We start from the raw sequence: 24580 nt of genomic DNA, 5'->3' as shown, positions 1-24580 counted from the left end.
AGAAGCATTTTCTCAGATTTCACAGGGTTCTCCTAATGGCAGTTTTGAAAATGAGGCACATTTCGCAGAAAAATACTCTTCAAGCGAGTTCTACCCAATAGACATGTAATTTACATTGTTTCCTTCAATAAGACATTCCGTATTCCGAACACGTTACATGCATCACGAATTCGACAAACATTCTTTAATGAGTGTGAGCATGAGGATTACCGAACTTTCATCCACCATACAAGGCATATTTACACCTAGAAGTAGTTATTCTGATTTCGCAGGTTTTTCCTAACATCCAGTTTCAAAAATCATGAAAATTTCGCAGAAAAATTCAACTCAAGCCAGATCTATCCAATAGAATTGTTATTTTCCGAGTTTCACTCACCGAGACATTCCGTGTTCCGAAAACGTTACATTAATCACGGCTTCGACAAACATTATTTAATGCCCGTGAGCATGTGGATTACCAATGTTTCAACCACAATACAAGGCATATTTACACCTAGATATATTTACTTAGCTTTTGCAGATTTTACCTAACGTCAGTTACGAAAATCGGGCAGTTTTCGCAGAAAAATTCTCTTGCTGCATGTTCGATCCAATAGACATCCCATTTTCATAGAGACCGTCACCGTAACATTCCGTGTTCCGAAAAAGTTACGTGCACATTGGATTCAACAAATATTCACTGCTGAGTTGTTAGAATGTGAATTACACATCTTTATTAAACCATTGAAGACATATTGTCACCTTAAAGCATTTGCTCAGATTTTGCAGCGTTTTCATAACACCAGTTTCCAAACAGAGGTAAATTTTACAGTAAAATGCTCCTGGAGCGGGTTCTCACCAATAGATATGTAATTTACATGGTTTCCTTCAACGTGACATTCCGTGTTCCGAGCACACTACAAACATCACGGATTTGAGAAACATTTTTAATGAGATGTGTACATGTGTATTACAGAACTTTCATCCACCATACAAGGCATATTTAAACCTAGAAACATTAACTCTGAGTTTGCAGCTTTTTCCTAATAGCAGTTTCAAATATCAGGCAGTTTCCTAAGGAAAAAACTGTTGGAGCGTATTCTACTGAATAGAAATGTAAATTATATAGATTCTCCCGCTGTGAAATTCCTTGTTTTGAACAAGCTACATGCAGATAGGATTTGACAAAAATAACCTACAGAGATGTTTGCATGTGGATTACAGGACTTTCATCACAATACAAGGCATATTGATGCTTAGAAGCATTTTCTCTGATTTCATAGAGCTTTCCAAACGCCAGTTTCGAAACTGAGGCAGATTTCACAGCAAAAACTTCTGGAGCGGGTTCAAAACAATAGACATGTAATTTACATGGATTCGCTCACCGTGAAATTTCGTGTTCCAAATACGCTACATGCATCTCGGATTCGAAAAATATTCACTACTGAGTTGTTAGCAAGTGGATTACAACACTTTTGTCCACCATACAAGGCTTACTGACACTTTGAAGTATTTTCTCGTATTTCACAGCTTAGTTTTAACACCAGTTTTGAAAATGAGGCAGATTTGGCAGGAAAATGCTCTTGGAGCGAGTTCTACCCAAAAGATATGTAATTTACCTTGTTTCACTCACCGTGACATTCCGTTTTCTGAACACGTTATATGCATCAAGGATTTGACAAACATTCTTTAATGAGTTGTGAACATGTGTATTACCGAACTTTCATCCTCCTTACAATGCGTATTTATACATAGAATGTTTTATTCTGATTTAGTAGATTTCTCCTAATGTCAGATTTTAAATCATGCAGTTTTCGCAGAAAAATCCTCTTGGAGCGAGTTCTACCCAATAGACATGCAATTTACATAGAACCCGTCATCGTGAAAATCCGTGTTCCGAAAAAGCTACATGCATCACGGTTTCGACAAATATTCACTACAGAGTCGTTAGCATAAGGATTATCGAACTTTCATCCACCATAAAAGCCATATTGACCCTTTGAAACATTTTCTCATATTTCAAAAGTTTTTCCTAATGCCAGTTTTGAAAATGAGGCAGATTCGCAGAAAAATTCTCGTGGAGCGAGTAATTCCCAATAGAATTGTAATTTACATAGTTTCCCTCACAGTGACATTCCAATTTCCGAACACGCTACATGCATCAAGGTTTCAACAAACTTTCTCGAATGAGTTGTGAACATGTAGATTACAGAGTTTTCATCCACCATACATGGTATATTCACACCTAGAAACATTAACACTGAATTTGCAGCTTCTTCCTAATGCCAGTTTAGAAAATTAGGCCGTTTTCTCAGGAAACAATTTTTGGAGCGAGTTCTACCCAATAGATGTGTAATTTACATAGATTCCATCACTGGGAATTTGCGTGATACGATCACGCTACATGCATAACGCTTTCTACAAATATTCACCACAGAATTGTTTGCATGTGGTTTTACGAACTTCCATCACAATGCAAGGCATATTGACACTTTGAAGCATTTTCTCTGATTTTGCACAGATTTTCAAACGTCAGTTTTGAAACTGAGGCAGATTTCACAGCAAAAACCTCTTGGAGCGGGTGTAACAAATAGACATGTAATTTACATGGATTCGCTCACCATGAAATTCCGTGTTCAAACACGCTACATGCATCTCAGATTCAAAAAATATTCACTACAGAGTTGTTAGCAAGTGGATTACAGCACTTTCATCCGCCATACAAGGCTTACTGACACTTTGAAGAATTTTCTCAGATTTCACAGATTAGTTTTAACGCCAGTTTTGAAAATGAGGCAGACTTGGCAGGAAAATTCTCTTGGAGTGAGTTCTACCCAAGAGGTATTTATTTTACATAGATTCGCTCACTGTGATATTCTGTGTTTGGAACATGCTTCATGTATCTCGGATTCGACAAATATTCACTACAGAGTTGTTAGCATGCGGATTACTGAACTTTCATTCACCCTACAAGGCATATTTACACCGAGAATCTATGCATCTGAGTTCGCAGTGTTTTCCTAACTCCAGTTTCGAAAATCAGGCAGGTTTCTCAGCAAAAATCTCTTGGAGTGATTTCTACCCAAGAGAAATGTAATTTACATAAACTCCCTGGCCATGAAATTCCGTGTTATGAACATGCTACATGCATAATGGATTCGACAAATATTCACTACAGATTTGTTAGCATGTGGATTACCGAACTTTCATCACAATAGATTGAATATTGATACTTAGAAGTTTTTTCTCAGATTTTGCAGCGTTTTCCAAACGCCAGTTTCAAAAATGAAGCAGATTTTGCAGAAAAATTCTCTTGGAGCGAGTTCAACCCAATAGAGAAGTAATTTACATTGTTTCAATCACCGTGAAATTCCACGTTCCGAACACGGTATATGCATCACGGATTAGAAAAAGATTCTTTAATATGTTGTGAAAATGTGGATTACCGAACTTTCTTCCAACATAAAGGCATATTTACACCTAGAAATATTTACTCTCATTTTGAAGCTTTCTCCAAACTTCAGGTTCGATAATCATGCAATTTTCGCAGAAAAATTCTATTCTAGCTAGTTCTACCCAATAGAATTGTAATTTACATTGTTTCATTACGGTGAAATTCCGTTTTCCAAAAGCGCTCCATGAATCACGGTTTGAAAAATAATTACTACACTGTTATTAACATGTGGATTACCGGACTTTCATTCACCATTCAAGGCATATTGACACTTAGAAGCATTTTCTCAGATTTCACAGGGTTCTCCTAATGGCAGTTTTGAAAATGAGGCACATTTCGCAGAAAAATACTCTTCAAGCGAGTTCTACCCAATAGACATGTAATTTACATTGTTTCCTTCAATAAGACATTCCGTATTCCGAACACGTTACATGCATCACGAATTCGACAAACATTCTTTAATGAGTGTGAGCATGAGGATTACCGAACTTTCATCCACCATACAAGGCATATTTACACCTAGAAGTAGTTATTCTGATTTCGCAGGTTTTTCCTAACATCCAGTTTCAAAAATCATGAAAATTTCGCAGAAAAATTCAACTCAAGCCAGATCTATCCAATAGAATTGTTATTTTCCGAGTTTCACTCACCGAGACATTCCGTGTTCCGAAAACGTTACATTAATCACGGCTTCGACAAACATTATTTAATGCCCGTGAGCATGTGGATTACCAATGTTTCAACCACAATACAAGGCATATTTACACCTAGATATATTTACTTAGCTTTTGCAGATTTTACCTAACGTCAGTTACGAAAATCGGGCAGTTTTCGCAGAAAAATTCTCTTGCTGCATGTTCGATCCAATAGACATCCCATTTTCATAGAGACCGTCACCGTAACATTCCGTGTTCCGAAAAAGTTACGTGCACATTGGATTCAACAAATATTCACTGCTGAGTTGTTAGAATGTGAATTACACATCTTTATTAAACCATTGAAGACATATTGTCACCTTAAAGCATTTGCTCAGATTTTGCAGCGTTTTCATAACACCAGTTTCCAAACAGAGGTAAATTTTACAGTAAAATGCTCCTGGAGCGGGTTCTCACCAATAGATATGTAATTTACATGGTTTCCTTCAACGTGACATTCCGTGTTCCGAGCACACTACAAACATCACGGATTTGAGAAACATTTTTAATGAGATGTGTACATGTGTATTACAGAACTTTCATCCACCATACAAGGCATATTTAAACCTAGAAACATTAACTCTGAGTTTGCAGCTTTTTCCTAATAGCAGTTTCAAATATCAGGCAGTTTCCTAAGGAAAAAACTGTTGGAGCGTATTCTACTGAATAGAAATGTAAATTATATAGATTCTCCCGCTGTGAAATTCCTTGTTTTGAACAAGCTACATGCAGATAGGATTTGACAAAAATAACCTACAGAGATGTTTGCATGTGGATTACAGGACTTTCATCACAATACAAGGCATATTGATGCTTAGAAGCATTTTCTCTGATTTCATAGAGCTTTCCAAACGCCAGTTTCGAAACTGAGGCAGATTTCACAGCAAAAACTTCTGGAGCGGGTTCAAAACAATAGACATGTAATTTACATGGATTCGCTCACCGTGAAATTTCGTGTTCCAAATACGCTACATGCATCTCGGATTCGAAAAATATTCACTACTGAGTTGTTAGCAAGTGGATTACAACACTTTTGTCCACCATACAAGGCTTACTGACACTTTGAAGTATTTTCTCGTATTTCACAGCTTAGTTTTAACACCAGTTTTGAAAATGAGGCAGATTTGGCAGGAAAATGCTCTTGGAGCGAGTTCTACCCAAAAGATATGTAATTTACCTTGTTTCACTCACCGTGACATTCCGTTTTCTGAACACGTTATATGCATCAAGGATTTGACAAACATTCTTTAATGAGTTGTGAACATGTGTATTACCGAACTTTCATCCTCCTTACAATGCGTATTTATACATAGAATGTTTTATTCTGATTTAGTAGATTTCTCCTAATGTCAGATTTTAAATCATGCAGTTTTCGCAGAAAAATCCTCTTGGAGCGAGTTCTACCCAATAGACATGCAATTTACATAGAACCCGTCATCGTGAAAATCCGTGTTCCGAAAAAGCTACATGCATCACGGTTTCGACAAATATTCACTACAGAGTCGTTAGCATAAGGATTATCGAACTTTCATCCACCATAAAAGCCATATTGACCCTTTGAAACATTTTCTCATATTTCAAAAGTTTTTCCTAATGCCAGTTTTGAAAATGAGGCAGATTCGCAGAAAAATTCTCGTGGAGCGAGTAATTCCCAATAGAATTGTAATTTACATAGTTTCCCTCACAGTGACATTCCAATTTCCGAACACGCTACATGCATCAAGGTTTCAACAAACTTTCTCGAATGAGTTGTGAACATGTAGATTACAGAGTTTTCATCCACCATACATGGTATATTCACACCTAGAAACATTAACACTGAATTTGCAGCTTCTTCCTAATGCCAGTTTAGAAAATTAGGCCGTTTTCTCAGGAAACAATTTTTGGAGCGAGTTCTACCCAATAGATGTGTAATTTACATAGATTCCATCACTGGGAATTTGCGTGATACGATCACGCTACATGCATAACGCTTTCTACAAATATTCACCACAGAATTGTTTGCATGTGGTTTTACGAACTTCCATCACAATGCAAGGCATATTGACACTTTGAAGCATTTTCTCTGATTTTGCACAGATTTTCAAACGTCAGTTTTGAAACTGAGGCAGATTTCACAGCAAAAACCTCTTGGAGCGGGTGTAACAAATAGACATGTAATTTACATGGATTCGCTCACCATGAAATTCCGTGTTCAAACACGCTACATGCATCTCAGATTCAAAAAATATTCACTACAGAGTTGTTAGCAAGTGGATTACAGCACTTTCATCCGCCATACAAGGCTTACTGACACTTTGAAGAATTTTCTCAGATTTCACAGATTAGTTTTAACGCCAGTTTTGAAAATGAGGCAGACTTGGCAGGAAAATTCTCTTGGAGTGAGTTCTACCCAAGAGGTATTTATTTTACATAGATTCGCTCACTGTGATATTCTGTGTTTGGAACATGCTTCATGTATCTCGGATTCGACAAATATTCACTACAGAGTTGTTAGCATGCGGATTACTGAACTTTCATTCACCCTACAAGGCATATTTACACCGAGAATCTATGCATCTGAGTTCGCAGTGTTTTCCTAACTCCAGTTTCGAAAATCAGGCAGGTTTCTCAGCAAAAATCTCTTGGAGTGATTTCTACCCAAGAGAAATGTAATTTACATAAACTCCCTGGCCATGAAATTCCGTGTTATGAACATGCTACATGCATAATGGATTCGACAAATATTCACTACAGATTTGTTAGCATGTGGATTACCGAACTTTCATCACAATAGATTGAATATTGATACTTAGAAGTTTTTTCTCAGATTTTGCAGCGTTTTCCAAACGCCAGTTTCAAAAATGAAGCAGATTTTGCAGAAAAATTCTCTTGGAGCGAGTTCAACCCAATAGAGAAGTAATTTACATTGTTTCAATCACCGTGAAATTCCACGTTCCGAACACGGTATATGCATCACGGATTAGAAAAAGATTCTTTAATATGTTGTGAAAATGTGGATTACCGAACTTTCTTCCAACATAAAGGCATATTTACACCTAGAAATATTTACTCTCATTTTGAAGCTTTCTCCAAACTTCAGGTTCGATAATCATGCAATTTTCGCAGAAAAATTCTATTCTAGCTAGTTCTACCCAATAGAATTGTAATTTACATTGTTTCATTACGGTGAAATTCCATTTTCCAAAAGCGCTCCATGAATCACGGTTTGAAAAATAATTACTACACTGTTATTAACATGTGGATTACCGGACTTTCATTCACCATTCAAGGCATATTGACACTTAGAAGCATTTTCTCAGATTTCACAGTGTTCTCCTAATGGCAGTTTTGAAAATGAGGCACATTTCGCAGAAAAATTCTCTTCAAGCGAGTTCTACCCAATAGACATGTAATTTACATTGTTTCCTTCAATAAGACATTCCGTATTCCGAACACGTTACATGCATCACGAATTCGACAAACATTCTTTAATGAGTGTGAGCATGAGGATTACCGAACTTTCATCCACCATACAAGGCATATTTACACCTAGAAGTAGTTATTCTGATTTCGCAGGTTTTTCCTAACATCCAGTTTCAAAAATCATGAAAATTTCGCAGAAAAATTCAACTCAAGCCAGATCTATCCAATAGAATTGTTATTTTCCGAGTTTCACTCACCGAGACATTCCGTGTTCCGAAAACGTTACATTAATCACGGCTTCGACAAACATTATTTAATGCCCGTGAGCATGTGGATTACCGATGTTTCAACCACAATACAAGGCATATTTACACCTAGATATATTTACTTAGCTTTTGCAGATTTTACCTAACGTCAGTTACGAAAATCGGGCAGTTTTCGCAGAAAAATTCTCTTGCTGCATGTTCGATCCAATAGACATCCCATTTTCATAGAGACCGTCACCGTAACATTCCGTGTTCCGAAAAAGTTACGTGCACATTGGATTCAACAAATATTCACTGCTGAGTTGTTAGAATGTGAATTACACATCTTTAATAAACCATTGAAGACATATTGTCACCTTAAAGCATTTGCTCAGATTTTGCAGCGTTTTCATAACACCAGTTTCCAAACAGAGGTAAATTTTACAGTAAAATGCTCCTGGAGCGGGTTCTCACCAATAGATATGTAATTTACATGGTTTCCTTCAACGTGACATTCCGTGTTCCGAGCACACTACAAACATCACGGATTTGAGAAACATTTTTAATGAGATGTGTACATGTGTATTACAGAACTTTCATCCACCATACAAGGCATATTTAAACCTAGAAACATTAACTCTGAGTTTGCAGCTTTTTCCTAATAGCAGTTTCAAATATCAGGCAGTTTCCTAAGGAAAAAACTGTTGGAGCGTATTCTACTGAATAGAAATGTAAATTACATAGATTCTCCCGCTGTGAAATTCCTTGTTTCGAACAAGCTACATGCAGATAGGATTTGACAAAAATAACCTACAGAGATGTTTGCATGTGGATTACAGGACTTTCATCACAATACAAGGCATATTGATGCTTAGAAGAATTTTCTCTGATTTCACAGAGCTTTCCAAACGCCAGTTTTGAAACTGAGGCAGATTTCACAGCAAAAACTTCTGGAGCGGGTTCAAAACAATAGACATGTAATTTACATGGATTCGCTCACCGTGAAATTTCGTGTTCCGAATACGCTACATGCATCTCGGATTCGAAAAATATTCACTACAGAGTTGTTAGCAAGTGGATTACAACACTTTTGTCCACCATACAAGGCTTACTGACACTTTGAAGTATTTTCTCGTATTTCACAGCTTAGTTTTAACACCAGTTTTGAAAATGAGGCAGATTTGGCAGGAAAATGCTCTTGGAGCGAGTTCTACCCAAAAGATATGTAATTTACCTTGTTTCACTCACCGTGACATTCCGTGTTCTGAACACGTTATATGCATCAAGGATTTGACAAACATTCTTTAATGAGTTGTGAACATGTGTATTACCGAACTTTCATCCTCCTTACAATGCATATTTATACATAGAATGTTTTATTCTGATTTAGTAGATTTCTCCTAATGTCAGATTTTAAATCATGCAGTTTTCGCAGAAAAATCCTCTTGGAGCGAGTTCTACCCAATAGACATGCAATTTACATAGAACCCGTCATCGTGAAAATCCGTGTTCCGAAAAAGCTACATGCATCATGGTTTCGACAAATATTCACTACAGAGTCGTTAGCATAAGGATTATCGAACTTTCATCCACCATAAAAGCCATATTGACCCTTTGAAACATTTTCTCATATTTCAAAAGTTTTTCCTAATGCCAGTTTTGAAAATGAGGCAGATTCGCAGAAAAATTCTCGTGGAGCGAGTAATTCCCAATAGAATTGTAATTTACATAGTTTCCCTCACAGTGACATTCCAATTTCCGAACACGCTACATGCATCAAGGTTTCAACAAACTTTCTCGAATGAGTTGTGAACATGTAGATTACAGAGTTTTCATCCACCATACATGGTATATTCACACCTAGAAACATTAACACTGAATTTGCAGCTTCTTCCTAATGCCAGTTTAGAAAATTAGGCCGTTTTCTCAGGAAACAATTTTTGGAGCGAGTTCTACCCAATAGATGTGTAATTTACATAGATTCCATCACTGGGAATTTGCGTGATACGATCACGCTACATGCATAACGCTTTCTACAAATATTCACCACAGAATTGTTTGCATGTGGTTTTACGAACTTCCATCACAATGCAAGGCATATTGACACTTTGAAGCATTTTCTCTGATTTTGCACAGATTTTCAAACGTCAGTTTTGAAACTGAGGCAGATTTCACAGCAAAAACCTCTTGGAGCGGGTGTAACAAATAGACATGTAATTTACATGGATTCGCTCACCATGAAATTCCGTGTTCAAACACGCTACATGCATCTCAGATTCAAAAAATATTCACTACAGAGTTGTTAGCAAGTGGATTACAGCACTTTCATCCGCCATACAAGGCTTACTGACACTTTGAAGAATTTTCTCAGATTTCACAGATTAGTTTTAACGCCAGTTTTGAAAATGAGGCAGACTTGGCAGGAAAATTCTCTTGGAGTGAGTTCTACCCAAGAGGTATTTATTTTACATAGATTCGCTCACTGTGATATTCTGTGTTTGGAACATGCTTCATGTATCTCGGATTCGACAAATATTCACTACAGAGTTGTTAGCATGCGGATTACTGAACTTTCATTCACCCTACAAGGCATATTTACACCGAGAATCTATGCATCTGAGTTCGCAGTGTTTTCCTAACTCCAGTTTCGAAAATCAGGCAGGTTTCTCAGCAAAAATCTCTTGGAGTGATTTCTACCCAAGAGAAATGTAATTTACATAAACTCCCTGGCCATGAAATTCCGTGTTATGAACATGCTACATGCATAATGGATTCGACAAATATTCACTACAGATTTGTTAGCATGTGGATTACCGAACTTTCATCACAATAGATTGAATATTGATACTTAGAAGTTTTTTCTCAGATTTTGCAGCGTTTCCCAAACGCCAGTTTCAAAAATGAAGCAGATTTTGCAGAAAAATTCTCTTGGAGCGAGTTCAACCCAATAGAGAAGTAATTTACATTGTTTCAATCACCGTGACATTCCACGTTCCGAACACGGTATATGCATCACGGATTAGAAAAAGATTCTTTAATATGTTGTGAAAATGTGGATTACCGAACTTTCTTCCAACATAAAGGCATATTTACACCTAGAAATATTTACTCTCATTTTGAAGCTTTCTCCAAACTTCAGATTCGATAATCATGCAATTTTCGCAGAAAAATTCTATTCTAGCTAGTTCTACCCAATAGAATTGTAATTTACATTGTTTCCTTCAATAAGACATTCCGTATTCCGAACACGTTACATGCATCACGAATTCGACAAACATTCTTTAATGAGTGTGAGCATGAGGATTACCGAACTTTCATCCACCATACAAGGCATAATTACACCTAGAAGTAGTTATTCTGATTTCGCAGGTTTTTCCTAACATCCAGTTTCAAAAATCATGAATATTTCGCAGAAAAATTCAACTCAAGCCAGATCTATCCAATAGAATTGTTATTTTCCGAGTTTCACTCACCGAGACATTCCGTGTTCCGAAAACGTTACATTAATCACGGCTTCGACAAACATTATTTAATGCCCGTGAGCATGTGGATTACCGATGTTTCAACCACAATACAAGGCATATTTACACCTAGATATATTTACTTAGCTTTTGCAGATTTTACCTAACGTCAGTTACGAAAATCGGGCAGTTTTCGCAGAAAAATACTCTTGCTGCATGTTCGATCCAATAGACATCCCATTTTCATAGAGACCGTCACCGTAACATTCCGTGTTCCGAAAAAGTTACGTGCACATTGGATTCAACAAATATTCACTGCTGAGTTGTTAGAATGTGAATTACACATCTTTAATAAACCATTGAAAACATATTGGCACCTTAAAGCATTTGCTCAGATTTTGCAGCGTTTTCATAACACCAGTTTCCAAACAGAGGTAAATTTTACAGTAAAATGCTCCTGGAGCGGGTTCTCACCAATAGATATGTAATTTACATGGTTTCCTTCAACGTGACATTCCGTGTTCTGAGCACACTACATACATCACGGATTTGAGAAACATTTTTAATGAGATGTGTACATGTGTATTACAGAACTTTCATCCACCATACAAGGCATATTTAAACCTAGAAACATTAACTCTGAGTTTGCAGCTTTTTCCTAATAGCAGTTTCAAATATCAGGCAGTTTCCTAAGGAAAAAACTGTTGGAGCGTATTCTACTGAATAGAAATGTAAATTACATAGATTCTCCCGCTGTGAAATTCCTTGTTTCGAACAAGCTACATGCAGATAGGATTTGACAAAAATAACCTACAGAGATGTTTGCATGTGGATTACAGGACTTTCATCACAATACAAGGCATATTGATGCTTAGAAGCATTTTCTCTGATTTCACAGAGCTTTCCAAACGCCAGTTTCGAAACTGAGGCAGATTTCACAGCAAAAACTTCTGGAGCGGGTTCAAAACAATAGACATGTAATTTACATGGATTTGCTCACCGTGAAATTTCGTGTTCCGAATACGCTACATGCATCTCGGATTCGAAAAATATTCACTACCCAGTTGTTAGCAAGTGGATTACAACACTTTTGTCCACCATACAAGGCTTACTGACACTTTGAAATATTTTCTCGTATTTCACAGCTTAGTTTTAACACCAGTTTTGAAAATGAGGCAGATTTGGCAGGAAAATGCTCTTGGAGCGAGTTCTACCCAAAAGATATGTAATTTACCTTGTTTCACTCACCGTGACATTCCGTGTTCTGAACACGTTATATGCATCAAGGATTTGACAAACATTCTTTAATGAGTTGTGAACATGTGTATTACCGAACTTTCATCCTCCTTACAATGCATATTTATACATAGAATGTTTTATTCTGATTTAGTAGATTTCTCCTAATGTCAGATTTTAAATCATGCAGTTTTCGCAGAAAAATCCTCTTGGAGCGAGTTCTACCCAATAGACATGCAATTTACATAGAACCCGTCATCGTGAAAATCCGTGTTCCGAAAAAGCTACATGCATCATGGTTTCGACAAATATTCACTACAGAGTCGTTAGCATAAGGATTATCGAACTTTCATCCACCATAAAAGCCATATTGACCCTTTGAAACATTTTCTCATATTTCAAAAGTTTTTCCTAATGCCAGTTTTGAAAATGAGGCAGATTCGCAGAAAAATTCTCGTGGAGCGAGTAATTCCCAATAGAATTGTAATTTACATAGTTTCCCTCACAGTGACATTCCAATTTCCGAACACGCTACATGCATCAAGGTTTCAACAAACTTTCTCGAATGAGTTGTGAACATGTAGATTACAGAGTTTTCATCCACCATACATGGTATATTCACACCTAGAAACATTAACACTGAATTTGCAGCTTCTTCCTAATGCCAGTTTAGAAAATTAGGCCGTTTTCTCAGGAAACAATTTTTGGAGCGAGTTCTACCCAATAGATGTGTAATTTACATAGATTCCATCACTGGGAATTTGCGTGATACGATCACGCTACATGCATAACGCTTTCTACAAATATTCACCACAGAATTGTTTGCATGTGGTTTTACGAACTTCCATCACAATGCAAGGCATATTGACACTTTGAAGCATTTTCTCTGATTTTGCACAGATTTTCAAACGTCAGTTTTGAAACTGAGGCAGATTTCACAGCAAAAACCTCTTGGAGCGGGTGTAACAAATAGACATGTAATTTACATGGATTCGCTCACCATGAAATTCCGTGTTCAAACACGCTACATGCATCTCAGATTCAAAAAATATTCACTACAGAGTTGTTAGCAAGTGGATTACAGCACTTTCATCCGCCATACAAGGCTTACTGACACTTTGAAGAATTTTCTCAGATTTCACAGATTAGTTTTAACGCCAGTTTTGAAAATGAGGCAGACTTGGCAGGAAAATTCTCTTGGAGTGAGTTCTACCCAAGAGGTATTTATTTTACATAGATTCGCTCACTGTGATATTCTGTGTTTGGAACATGCTTCATGTATCTCGGATTCGACAAATATTCACTACAGAGTTGTTAGCATGCGGATTACTGAACTTTCATTCACCCTACAAGGCATATTTACACCGAGAATCTATGCATCTGAGTTCGCAGTGTTTTCCTAACTCCAGTTTCGAAAATCAGGCAGGTTTCTCAGCAAAAATCTCTTGGAGTGATTTCTACCCAAGAGAAATGTAATTTACATAAACTCCCTGGCCATGAAATTCCGTGTTATGAACATGCTACATGCATAATGGATTCGACAAATATTCACTACAGATTTGTTAGCATGTGGATTACCGAACTTTCATCACAATAGATTGAATATTGATACTTAGAAGTTTTTTCTCAGATTTTGCAGCGTTTTCCAAACGCCAGTTTCAAAAATGAAGCAGATTTTGCAGAAAAATTCTCTTGGAGCGAGTTCAACCCAATAGAGAAGTAATTTACATTGTTTCAATCACCGTGAAATTCCACGTTCCGAACACGGTATATGCATCACGGATTAGAAAAAGATTCTTTAATATGTTGTGAAAATGTGGATTACCGAACTTTCTTCCAACATAAAGGCATATTTACACCTAGAAATATTTACTCTCATTTTGAAGCTTTCTCCAAACTTCAGATTCGATAATCATGCAATTTTCGCAGAACAATTCTATTCTAGCTAGTTCTACCCAATAGAATTGTAATTTACATTGTTTCATTACGGTGAAATTCCGTTTTCCAAAAGCGCTCCATGAATCACGGTTTGAAAAATAATAACTACACTGTTATTAACATGTGGATTACCGGACTTTCATTCACCATTCAAGGCATATTGACACTTAGAAGCATTTTCTCAGATTTCACAGGGTTCTCCTAATGGCAGTTTTGAAAATGAGGCACATTTCGCAGAAAAATACTCTTCAAGCGAGTTCTACCCAATAGACATGTAATTTACATTGTTTCCTTCAATAAGACATTCCGTATTCCGAACACGTTACATGCATCACGAATTCGACAAACATTCTTTAATGAGTGTGAGCATGAGGATTACCGAACTTTCATCCACCATACAAGGCATATTTACACCTAGAAGTAGTTATTCTGATTTCGCAGGTTTTTCCTAACATCCAGTTTCAAAAATCATGAAAATTTCGCAGATAAATTCAACTCAAGCCAGATCTATCCAATAGAATTGTTATTTTCCGAGTTTCACTCACCGAGACATTCCGTGTTCCGAAAATGTTTCATTAATCACGGCTTCGACAAACATTATTTAATGCCCGTGAGCATGTGGATTACCGATGTTTCAACCACAATACAAGGCATATTTACACCTAGATATATTTACTTAGCTTTTGCAGATTTTACCTAACGTCAGTTACGAAAATCGGGCAGTTTTCGCAGAAAAATTCTCTTGCTGCATGTTCGATCCAATAGACATCCCATTTTCATAGAGACCGTCACCGTAACATTCCGTGTTCCGAAAAAGTTACGTGCACATTGGATTCAACAAATATTCACTGCTGAGTTGTTAGAATGTGAATTACACATCTTTAATAAACCATTGAAGACATATTGTCACCTTAAAGCATTTGCTCAGATTTTGCAGCGTTTTCATAACACCAGTTTCCAAACAGAGGTAAATTTTACAGTAAAATGCTCCTGGAGCGGGTTCTCACCAATAGATATGTAATTTACATGGTTTCCTTCAACGTGACATTCCGTGTTCCGAGCACACTACAAACATCACGGATTTGAGAAACATTTTTAATGAGATGTGTACATGTGTATTACAGAACTTTCATCCACCATACAAGGCATATTTAAACCTAGAAACATTAACTCTGAGTTTGCAGCTTTTTCCTAATAGCAGTTTCAAATATCAGGCAGTTTCCTAAGGAAAAAACTGTTGGAGCATATTCTACTGAATAGAAATGTAAATTACATAGATTCTCCCGCTGTGAAATTCCTTGTTTTGAACAAGCTACATGCAGATAGGATTTGACAAAAATAACCTACAGAGATGTTTGCATGTGGATTACAGGACTTTCATCACAATACAAGGCATATTGATGCTTAGAAGCATTTTCTCTGATTTCACAGAGCTTTCCAAACGCCAGTTTTGAAACTGAGGCAGATTTCACAGCAAAAACTTCTGGAGCGGGTTCAAAACAATAGACATGTAATTTACATGGATTCGCTCACCGTGAAATTTCGTGTTCCGAATACGCTACATGCATCTCGGATTCGAAAAATATTCACTACAGAGTTGTTAGCAAGTGGATTACAACACTTTCGTCCACCATACAAGGCTTACTGACACTTTGAAGTATTTTCTCATATTTCACAGCTTAGTTTTAACACCAGTTTTGAAAATGAGGCAGATTTGGCAGGAAAATTCTCTTGGAGCGAGTTCTACCCAAAAGATATGTAATTTACCTTGTTTCACTCACCGTGACATTCCGTGTTCTGAACACGTTATATGCATCAAGGATTTGACAAACATTCTTTAATGAGTTGTGAACATGTGTATTACCGAACTTTCATCCTCCTTACAATGCATATTTATACATAGAATGTTTTATTCTGATTTAGTAGATTTCTCCTAATGTCAGATTTTAAATCATGCAGTTTTCGCAGAAAAATCCTCTTGGAGCTAGTTCTACCCAATAGACATGCAATTTACATAGAACCCGTCATCATGAAAATCCGTGTTCCGAAAAAGCTACATGCATCATGGTTTCGACAAATATTCACTACAGAGTCGTTAGCATAAGGATTATCGAACTTTCATCCACCATAAAAGCCATATTGACCCTTTGAAACATTTTCTCATATTTCAAAAGTTTTTCCTAATGCCAGTTTTGAAAATGAGGCAGATTCGCAGAAAAATTCTCGTGGAGCGAGTAATTCCCAATAGAATTGTAATTTACATAGTTTCCCTCACAGTGACATTCCAATTTCCGAACACGCTACATGCATCAAGGTTTCAACAAACTTTCTCGAATGAGTTGTGAACATGTAGATTACAGAGTTTTCATCCACCATACATGGTATATTCACACCTAGAAACATTAACACTGAATTTGCAGCTTCTTCCTAATGCCAGTTTAGAAAATTAGGCCGTTTTCTCAGGAAACAATTTTTGGAGCGAGTTCTACCCAATAGATGTGTAATTTACATAGATTCCATCACTGGGAATTTGCGTGATACGATCACGCTACATGCATAACGCTTTCTACAAATATTCACCACAGAATTGTTTGCATGTGGTTTTACGAACTTCCATCACAATGCAAGGCATATTGACACTTTGAAGCATTTTCTCTGATTTTGCACAGATTTTCAAACGTCAGTTTTGAAACTGAGGCAGATTTCACAGCAAAAACCTCTTGGAGCGGGTGTAACAAATAGACATGTAATTTACATGGATTCGCTCACCATGAAATTCCGTGTTCAAACACGCTACATGCATCTCAGATTCAAAAAATATTCACTACAGAGTTGTTAGCAAGTGGATTACAGCACTTTCATCCGCCATACAAGGCTTACTGACACTTTGAAGAATTTTCTCAGATTTCACAGATTAGTTTTAACGCCAGTTTTGAAAATGAGGCAGACTTGGCAGGAAAATTCTCTTGGAGTGAGTTCTACCCAAGAGGTATTTATTTTACATAGATTCGCTCACTGTGATATTCTGTGTTTGGAACATGCTTCATGTATCTCGGATTCGACAAATATTCACTACAGAGTTGTTAGCATGCGGATTACTGAACTTTCATTCACCCTACAAGGCATATTTACACCGAGAATCTATGCATCTGAGTTCGCAGTGTTTTCCTAACTCCAGTTTCGAAAATCAGGCAGGTTTCTCAGCAAAAATCTCTTGGAGTGATTTCTACCCAAGAGAAATGTAATTTACATAAACTCCCTGGCCATGAAATTCCGTGTTATGAACATGCTACATGCATAATGGATTCGACAAATATTCACTACAGATTTGTTAGCATGTGGATTACCGAACTTTCATCACAATAGATTGAATATTGATACTTAGAAGTTTTTTCTCAGATTTTGCAGCGTTTCCCAAACGACAGTTTCAAAAATGAAGCAGATTTTGAAGAAAAATTCTCTTGGAGCGAGTTCAACCCAATAGAGAAGTAATTTACATTGTTTCAATCACCGTGACATTCCACGTTCCGAACACGGTATATGCATCACGGATTAGAAAAAGATTCTTTAATATGTTGTGAAAATGTGGATTACCGAACTTTCTTCCAACATAAAGGCATATTTACACCTAGAAATATTTACTCTCATTTTGAAGCTTTCTCCAAACTTCAGATTCGATAATCATGCAATTTTCGCAGAAAAATTCTATTCTAGCTAGTTCTACCCAATAGAATTGTAATTTACATTGTTTCCTTCAATAAGACATTCCGTATTCCGAACACGTTACATGCATCACGAATTCGACAAACATTCTTTAATGAGTGTGAGCATGAGGATTACCGAACTTTCATCCACCATACAAGGCATAATTACACCTAGAAGTAGTTATTCTGATTTCGCAGGTTTTTCCTAACATCCAGTTTCAAAAATCATGAATATTTCGCCGAAAAATTCAACTCAAGCCAGATCTATCCAATAGAATTGTTATTTTCCGAGTTTCACTCACCGAGACATTCCGTGTTCCGAAAACGTTACATTAATCACGGCTTCGACAAACATTATTTAATGCCCGTGAGCATGTGGATTACCGATGTTTCAACCACAATACAAGGCATATTTACACCTAGATATATTTACTTAGCTTTTGCAGATTTTACCTAACGTCAGTTACGAAAATCGGGCAGTTTTCGCAGAAAAATACTCTTGCTGCATGTTCGATCCAATAGACATCCCATTTTCATAGAGACCGTCACCGTAACATTCCGTGTTCCGAAAAAGTTACGTGCACATTGGATTCAACAAATATTCACTGCTGAGTTGTTAGAATGTGAATTACACATCTTTAATAAACCATTGAAAACATATTGGCACCTTAAAGCATTTGCTCAGATTTTGCAGCGTTTTCATAACACCAGTTTCCAAACAGAGGTAAATTTTACAGTAAAATGCTCCTGGAGCGGGTTCTCACCAATAGATATGTAATTTACATGGTTTCCTTCAACGTGACATTCCGTGTTCTGAGCACACTACATACATCACGGATTTGAGAAACATTTTTAATGAGATGTGTACATGTGTATTACAGAACTTTCATCCACCATACAAGGCATATTTAAACCTAGAAACATTAACTCTGAGTTTGCAGCTTTTTCCTAATAGCAGTTTCAAATATCAGGCAGTTTCCTAAGGAAAAAACTGTTGGAGCGTATTCTACTGAATAGAAATGTAAATTACATAGATTCTCCCGCTGTGAAATTCCTTGTTTCGAACAAGCTACATGCAGATAGGATTTGACAAAAATAACCTACAGAGATGTTTGCATGTGGATTACAGGACTTTCATCACAATACAAGGCATATTGATGCTTAGAAGCATTTTCTCTGATTTCACAGAGCTTTCCAAACGCCAGTTTCGAAACTGAGGCAGATTTCACAGCAAAAACTTCTGGAGCGGGTTCAAAACAATAGACATGTAATTTACATGGATTTGCTCACCGTGAAATTTCGTGTTCCGAATACGCTACATGCATCTCGGATTCGAAAAATATTCACTACCCAGTTGTTAGCAAGTGGATTACAACACTTTTGTCCACCATACAAGGCTTACTGACACTTTGAAATATTTTCTCGTATTTCACAGCTTAGTTTTAACACCAGTTTTGAAAATGAGGCAGATTTGGCAGGAAAATGCTCTTGGAGCGAGTTCTACCCAAAAGATATGTAATTTACCTTGTTTCACTCACCGTGACATTCCGTGTTCTGAACACGTTATATGCATCAAGGATTTGACAAACATTCTTTAATGAGTTGTGAACATGTGTATTACCGAACTTTCATCCTCCTTACAATGCATATTTATACATAGAATGTTTTATTCTGATTTAGTAGATTTCTCCTAATGTCAGATTTTAAATCATGCAGTTTTCGCAGAAAAATCCTCTTGGAGCGAGTTCTACCCAATAGACATGCAATTTACATAGAACCCGTCATCGTGAAAATCCGTGTTCCGAAAAAGCTACATGCATCATGGTTTCGACAAATATTCACTACAGAGTCGTTAGCATAAGGATTATCGAACTTTCATCCACCATAAAAGCCATATTGACCCTTTGAAACATTTTCTCATATTTCAAAAGTTTTTCCTAATGCCAGTTTTGAAAATGAGGCAGATTCGCAGAAAAATTCTCGTGGAGCGAGTAATTCCCAATAGAATTGTAATTTACATAGTTTCCCTCACAGTGACATTCCAATTTCCGAACACGCTACATGCATCAAGGTTTCAACAAACTTTCTCGAATGAGTTGTGAACATGTAGATTACAGAGTTTTCATCCACCATACATGGTATATTCACACCTAGAAACATTAACACTGAATTTGCAGCTTCTTCCTAATGCCAGTTTAGAAAATTAGGCCGTTTTCTCAGGAAACAATTTTTGGAGCGAGTTCTACCCAATAGATGTGTAATTTACATAGATTCCATCACTGGGAATTTGCGTGATACGATCACGCTACATGCATAACGCTTTCTACAAATATTCACCACAGAATTGTTTGCATGTGGTTTTACGAACTTCCATCACAATGCAAGGCATATTGACACTTTGAAGCATTTTCTCTGATTTTGCACAGATTTTCAAACGTCAGTTTTGAAACTGAGGCAGATTTCACAGCAAAAACCTCTTGGAGCGGGTGTAACAAATAGACATGTAATTTACATGGATTCGCTCACCATGAAATTCCGTGTTCAAACACGCTACATGCATCTCAGATTCAAAAAATATTCACTACAGAGTTGTTAGCAAGTGGATTACAGCACTTTCATCCGCCATACAAGGCTTACTGACACTTTGAAGAATTTTCTCAGATTTCACAGATTAGTTTTAACGCCAGTTTTGAAAATGAGGCAGACTTGGCAGGAAAATTCTCTTGGAGTGAGTTCTACCCAAGAGGTATTTATTTTACATAGATTCGCTCACTGTGATATTCTGTGTTTGGAACATGCTTCATGTATCTCGGATTCGACAAATATTCACTACAGAGTTGTTAGCATGCGGATTACTGAACTTTCATTCACCCTACAAGGCATATTTACACCGAGAATCTATGCATCTGAGTTCGCAGTGTTTTCCTAACTCCAGTTTCGAAAATCAGGCAGGTTTCTCAGCAAAAATCTCTTGGAGTGATTTCTACCCAAGAGAAATGTAATTTACATAAACTCCCTGGCCATGAAATTCCGTGTTATGAACATGCTACATGCATAATGGATTCGACAAATATTCACTACAGATTTGTTAGCATGTGGATTACCGAACTTTCATCACAATAGATTGAATATTGATACTTAGAAGTTTTTTCTCAGATTTTGCAGCGTTTTCCAAACGCCAGTTTCAAAAATGAAGCAGATTTTGCAGAAAAATTCTCTTGGAGCGAGTTCAACCCAATAGAGAAGTAATTTACATTGTTTCAATCACCGTGAAATTCCACGTTCCGAACACGGTATATGCATCACGGATTAGAAAAAGATTCTTTAATATGTTGTGAAAATGTGGATTACCGAACTTTCTTCCAACATAAAGGCATATTTACACCTAGAAATATTTACTCTCATTTTGAAGCTTTCTCCAAACTTCAGATTCGATAATCATGCAATTTTCGCAGAACAATTCTATTCTAGCTAGTTCTACCCAATAGAATTGTAATTTACATTGTTTCATTACGGTGAAATTCCGTTTTCCAAAAGCGCTCCATGAATCACGGTTTGAAAAATAATAACTACACTGTTATTAACATGTGGATTACCGGACTTTCATTCACCATTCAAGGCATATTGACACTTAGAAGCATTTTCTCAGATTTCACAGGGTTCTCCTAATGGCAGTTTTGAAAATGAGGCACATTTCGCAGAAAAATACTCTTCAAGCGAGTTCTACCCAATAGACATGTAATTTACATTGTTTCCTTCAATAAGACATTCCGTATTCCGAACACGTTACATGCATCACGAATTCGACAAACATTCTTTAATGAGTGTGAGCATGAGGATTACCGAACTTTCATCCACCATACAAGGCATATTTACACCTAGAAGTAGTTATTCTGATTTCGCAGGTTTTTCCTAACATCCAGTTTCAAAAATCATGAAAATTTCGCAGAAAAATTCAACTCAAGCCAGATCTATCCAATAGAATTGTTATTTTCCGAGTTTCACTCACCGAGACATTCCGTGTTCCGAAAATGTTACATTAATCACGGCTTCGACAAACATTATTTAATGCCCGTGAGCATGTGGATTACCGATGTTTCAACCACAATACAAGGCATATTTACACCTAGATATATTTACTTAGCTTTTGCAGATTTTACCTAACGTCAGTTACGAAAATCGGGCAGTTTTCGCAGAAAAATTCTCTTGCTGCATGTTCGATCCAATAGACATCCCATTTTCATAGAGACCGTCACCGTAACATTCCGTGTTCCGAAAAAGTTACGTGCACATTGGATTCAACAAATATTCACTGCTGAGTTGTTAGAATGTGAATTACACATCTTTAATAAACCATTGAAGACATATTGTCACCTTAAAGCATTTGCTCAGATTTTGCAGCGTTTTCATAACACCAGTTTCCAAACAGAGGTAAATTTTACAGTAAAATGCTCCTGGAGCGGGTTCTCACCAATAGATATGTAATTTACATGGTTTCCTTCAACGTGACATTCCGTGTTCCGAGCACACTACAAACATCACGGATTTGAGAAACATTTTTAATGAGATGTGTACATGTGTATTACAGAACTTTCATCCACCATACAAGGCATATTTAAACCTAGAAACATTAACTCTGAGTTTGCAGCTTTTTCCTAATAGCAGTTTCAAATATCAGGCAGTTTCCTAAGGAAAAAACTGTTGGAGCATATTCTACTGAATAGAAATGTAAATTACATAGATTCTCCCGCTGTGAAATTCCTTGTTTTGAACAAGCTACATGCAGATAGGATTTGACAAAAATAACCTACAGAGATGTTTGCATGTGGATTACAGGACTTTCATCACAATACAAGGCATATTGATGCTTAGAAGCATTTTCTCTGATTTCACAGAGCTTTCCAAACGCCAGTTTTGAAACTGAGGCAGATTTCACAGCAAAAACTTCTGGAGCGGGTTCAAAACAATAGACATGTAATTTACATGGATTCGCTCACCGTGAAATTTCGTGTTCCGAATACGCTACATGCATCTCGGATTCGAAAAATATTCACTACAGAGTTGTTAGCAAGTGGATTACAACACTTTCGTCCACCATACAAGGCTTACTGACACTTTGAAGTATTTTCTCATATTTCACAGCTTAGTTTTAACACCAGTTTTGAAAATGAGGCAGATTTGGCAGGAAAATTCTCTTGGAGCGAGTTCTACCCAAAAGATATGTAATTTACCTTGTTTCACTCACCGTGACATTCCGTGTTCTGAACACGTTATATGCATCAAGGATTTGACAAACATTCTTTAATGAGTTGTGAACATGTGTATTACCGAACTTTCATCCTCCTTACAATGCATATTTATACATAGAATGTTTTATTCTGATTTAGTAGATTTCTCCTAATGTCAGATTTTAAATCATGCAGTTTTCGCAGAAAAATCCTCTTGGAGCTAGTTCTACCCAATAGACATGCAATTTACATAGAACCCGTCATCATGAAAATCCGTGTTCCGAAAAAGCTACATGCATCATGGTTTCGACAAATATTCACTACAGAGTCGTTAGCATAAGGATTATCGAACTTTCATCCACCATAAAAGCCATATTGACCCTTTGAAACATTTTCTCATATTTCAAAAGTTTTTCCTAATGCCAGTTTTGAAAATGAGGCAGATTCGCAGAAAAATTCTCGTGGAGCGAGTAATTCCCAATAGAATTGTAATTTACATAGTTTCCCTCACAGTGACATTCCAATTTCCGAACACGCTACATGCATCAAGGTTTCAACAAACTTTCTCGAATGAGTTGTGAACATGTAGATTACAGAGTTTTCATCCACCATACATGGTATATTCACACCTAGAAACATTAACACTGAATTTGCAGCTTCTTCCTAATGCCAGTTTAGAAAATTAGGCCGTTTTCTCAGGAAACAATTTTTGGAGCGAGTTCTACCCAATAGATGTGTAATTTACATAGATTCCATCACTGGGAATTTGCGTGATACGATCACGCTACATGCATAACGCTTTCTACAAATATTCACCACAGAATTGTTTGCATGTGGTTTTACGAACTTCCATCACAATGCAAGGCATATTGACACTTTGAAGCATTTTCTCTGATTTTGCACAGATTTTCAAACGTCAGTTTTGAAACTGAGGCAGATTTCACAGCAAAAACCTCTTGGAGCGGGTGTAACAAATAGACATGTAATTTACATGGATTCGCTCACCATGAAATTCCGTGTTCAAACACGCTACATGCATCTCAGATTCAAAAAATATTCACTACAGAGTTGTTAGCAAGTGGATTACAGCACTTTCATCCGCCATACAAGGCTTACTGACACTTTGAAGAATTTTCTCAGATTTCACAGATTAGTTTTAACGCCAGTTTTGAAAATGAGGCAGACTTGGCAGGAAAATTCTCTTGGAGTGAGTTCTACCCAAGAGGTATTTATTT

The sequence above is a fragment of the Camelus bactrianus genome, unplaced genomic scaffold (assembly GCF_048773025.1).
Source record: "Camelus bactrianus isolate YW-2024 breed Bactrian camel unplaced genomic scaffold, ASM4877302v1 HiC_scaffold_40, whole genome shotgun sequence".
Lineage (NCBI taxonomy): Eukaryota > Metazoa > Chordata > Mammalia > Artiodactyla > Camelidae > Camelus > Camelus bactrianus.
The sequence above is the reverse complement of the archived record's forward strand: the minus strand, read 5'-3'. Positions refer to the sequence as shown.